At 41.8% G+C, this 4,159-nt stretch overlaps 1 non-coding gene across 1 annotated transcript; it reads left to right on the top strand.

Annotated features, from left to right (window-relative positions):
* The first annotated feature begins 2,552 nt into the window (after window positions 1-2,552).
* Window positions 2,553-2,624, top strand: TRNAH-GUG (transfer RNA histidin (anticodon GUG)). Its single transcript has one exon. It is a non-coding gene; the product is annotated as a tRNA-His (tRNA).
* Window positions 2,625-4,159: the final 1,535 nt, after the last annotated feature.

Genomic DNA, 4,159 nt, shown 5'->3' with positions numbered 1-4,159 from the left:
TGTATGTACAGTAATATAAGGTGTATGCAGTGCCTGGTACTCAGTGTATGTATAGTAATATAAAGTGTAGGCAGTGCCTGGTACTCATTGTATGTACAGTAATATAAAGTGTAGGCAGTGCCTGGTACTCAGTGTATGTACAGTAATATAAAGTGTAGGCAGTGCCTGGTACTCAGTGTATGTACAGTAATATAAAGTGTAGGCAGTGCCTGGTACTCAGTGTATGTGCAGTAATATAAAGTGTAGGCAGTGCCTGGTAGTCAGTGTATGTATAGTAATATAAAGTGTAGGCAGTTCCTGGTATTCAGTGAATGTACCTGGTACTCAGTGTATGTACAGTAATATAAAGTGTAGGCAGTGCCTGGTACTCAGTGTATGTACAGTAATATAAAGTGTAGGCAGTGCCTGGTACTCAGTGTATGTACAGTAATATAAAGTGTAGGCAGTGCCTGGTACTCAGTGTATGTACAGTAATATATAGTGTAGGCAGTGCCTGGTACTCAGTGTATGTACAGTAATATAAAGTGTAGGCAGTGCCTGGTATTCAGTGTATGTACAGTAATATAAAGTGTAGACAGTGCCTGGTACTCAGTGTATGTACAGTAATATAAAGTGTAGGCAGTGCCTGGTACTCAGTGTATGTACAGTAATATAAAGTGTAGGCAGTGCCTGGTACTCATTGTATGTACAGTAATATAAAGTGTAGGCAGTGCCTGGTACTCAGTGTATGTACAGTAATATAAAGTGTAGGCAGTGCCTGGTACTCAGTGTATGTACAGTAATATAAAGTGTAGGCAGTGCCTGGTACTCAGTGTATGTACAGTAATATAAAGTGTAGGCAGTGCCTGGTACTCAGTGTATGTACAGTAATATAAAGTGTAGGCAGTGCCTGGTACTCAGTGTATGTGCAGTAATATAAAGTGTAGGCAGTGCCTGGTAGTCAGTGTATGTATAGTAATATAAAGTGTAGGCAGTTCCTGGTATTCAGTGAATGTACAGTAATATAAAGTGTAGGCAGTGCCTGGTACTCAGTGTATGTACAGTAATATAAAGTGTAGGCAGTGCCTGGTACTCAGTGTATGTACAGTAATATAAAGTGTAGGCAGTGCCTGGTACTCAGTGTATGTACAGTAATATATAGTGTAGGCAGTGCCTGGTACTCAGTGTATGTACAGTAATATAAAGTGTAGGCAGTGCCTGGTATTCAGTGTATGTACAGTAATATAAAGTGTAGGCAGTGCCTGGTATTCAGTGTATGTACAGTAATATATAGTGTAGGCAGTGCCTGGTATTCAGTGTATGTACCTAGTACTCAGTGTATGTACAGTAATATAAAGTGTAGGCAGTGCCTGGTACTCAGTGTATGTAGGCAGTGCCTGGTACTCAGTGTATGTACAGTAATATAAAGTGTAGGCAGTGCCTGGTACTCAGTGTATGTACAGTAATATGAAGTGTAAGTAGTGCCTGGTACTCAGTGTATGTGCAGTAATATAAAGTGTAGGCAGTGCCTGGTAGTCAGTGTATGTATAGTAATATAAAGTGTAGGCAGTTCCTGGTATTCAGTGAATGTACCTGGTACTCAGTGTATGTACAGTAATATAAAGTGTAGGCAGTGCCTGGTACTCAGTGTATGTACAGTAATATAAAGTGTAGGCAGTGCCTGATACTCAGTGTATGTACAGTAATATAAAGTGTAGGCAGTGCCTGGTATTCAGTGTTTGTACAGTAATATATAGTGTAGGCAGTGCCTGGTATTCAGTGTATGTACCTAGTACTCAGTGTATGTACAGTAATATAAGGTGTAGGCAGTGCCTGGTATTCAGTGTATGTACAGTAATATAAAGTGTAGACAGTGCCTGGTATTCAGTGTATGTACAGTAATATAAAGTGTAGACAGTGCCTGGTATTCAGTGTATGTACAGTAATATAAAGTGTAGGCAGTGCCTGGTACTCAGTGTATGTACAGTAATATAAAGTGTAGGCAGTGCCTGGTACTCAGTGTATGTACAGTAATATAAAGTGTAGGCAGTGCCTGGTACTCAGTGTATGTACAGTAATATAAAGTGTAGGCAGTGCCTGGTACTCAGTGTATGTACAGTAATATATAGTGTAGGCAGTGCCTGGTACTCAGTGTATGTACAGTAATATAAAGTGTAGGCAGTGCCTGGTATTCAGTGTATGTACAGTAATATAAAGTGTAGGCAGTGCCTGGTACTCATTGTATGTACAGTAATATAAAGTGTAGGCAGTGCCTGGTACTCAGTGTATATACAGTAATATAAAGTGTAGGCAGTGCCTGGTACTCATTGTATGTACAGTAATATAAAGTGTAGGCAGTGCCTGGTACTCAGTGTATATACAGTAATATAAGGTGCAGGCAGTGCCTGGTACTCAGTGTATGTAGGCTGTGCCATACAGGGTTATTGCATCTTCCAGCCCACATGTGCAGGATAGGGTTAATCTGCTGAAAGCACTGTCCCAGCTCTGGTGCTTGTTAAACTTTAAAGGATTAATTTCACATAGGGACAAGAAACAGCACAGCTGTAGTGTCTGCCGTGATCGTATAGTGGTTAGTACTCTGCGTTGTGGCCGCAGCAACCCCGGTTCGAATCCGGGTCACGGCAACTTTTACAAACTTTTATATCATCAATAATTTTTATTCTTTAGATGTCTAAGTCGTAGTGGTTTTCAGGGTAACACAAGTGCATTACAATTATTGACTGTTTTACTTGAATACTGATGCCAAATTTTAAAGAACTGTACAGACTGTCTGCTATGACTGATTATTATACCTCAGAATGTCATTAAAGACGTATCTATACATTTTGTAAGATAAAAAATTAGGACAACCTTGTGACCTTAAGTATGTCTGGTTTGTAAGAGTTCTAGGTACCTAGGTATCTACTAGGTGACTATTGGTGAGTTGAGTAAACCTAGTAAGTTGAATAACATTTTGGGTGAGTAAAGAAAGTACTATGTGGGTACTAGACAGTACTAGGAAAATCAGGATACATACAGTATAAAGCTGTGTATATTCGGGTGTAATACAGGATACCGGCAGTCAGAGTGCCGGTGTTCACATGATTGGCATCCCATCAATTAGAGTGCCGACAGGAGACAGGTAATTATTTTACCTGTCTCCTACCTGAACCCACCTGGGTGGCTGCTAGGGCTAAGACTTTAGGGTTAGGCTATGGCTAACCCCCCCGCCCCTCCCCACATCTAGTGCCTAGCCCACCCTCAGTGGCAGTGGCCCTGTTGACGGTTGGTATTTCGGCGTCGGGATTCTGATTGGTGTCGGCATTTCGGCGTCAGTCACATGTCCGCCAGCATCCCATATATTCTAGTGGCCAGAAATGAGACACAGAAACTGTAGACTTTATCCAGTGGGGGGAAAAAACTTATTTTATTCTTACCTTTTCATTACTTACATTTCTAGCATTGATTACTGACTAATGAACACATTGTCTGGCATTTAGGGGGACATTTACTAAGCAGTGATAAGAGCGGAGAAGTGAGCCAGTGAAGAAGTTGCCCCATCAACCAATCAGCAGCTCTGTATAATTTTATAGTATGCAAATTATAGATGTTACTTCAGTGCTGATTGGTTGCCATGGGCACTTCTTCACTTGCTCACTTCTGTGCTCTTATCACTGCTTAGTAAATGCCCCGCTTAGTCACCCAGCACCAGGTAGCAAAGTGGAGCCAGAAGTCAATAACACTACCAGGGGCGGATTGGGATCGAAAACCAGCCCGGGAAATTTATGGAAGCAGACCTGATAGGGGTGGGTGGAGTCTGTCAAGTGGGCGGGATTACTGCTCAGAAGACCTGATTATAGGTATGTATGGAAAGTGCGCGCTTTCGATGCGCAGATTTTTTTTTAGGGGCGTGGCTTTGTGGGGAAGGAGCGTGGCTACATAATAGTGCCAATTCACATTACACCACACAGTAGTGCCACTTATACACATTGCACCAGATAGAATCTCCTATACACACTGCGCCAGGTAGAGCACGTTCTACACTTTGCGCCAGGTAGAGCACATTCTACACTTTGCGCCAGGTAGAGCACGTTATACACTTTGCGCCAGGCATAGCACATTATACACATTGGACCAGGTAAAGCACATTATACACATTGCATTAGGTAGAGCACGTTAT

The sequence above is a fragment of the Pseudophryne corroboree genome, chromosome 8 (genome assembly GCF_028390025.1).
Source record: "Pseudophryne corroboree isolate aPseCor3 chromosome 8, aPseCor3.hap2, whole genome shotgun sequence".
In the NCBI taxonomy this organism is placed as follows: Eukaryota; Metazoa; Chordata; class Amphibia; order Anura; family Myobatrachidae; genus Pseudophryne; species Pseudophryne corroboree.
This window is presented reverse-complemented; position numbering and strand designations above follow the sequence as displayed.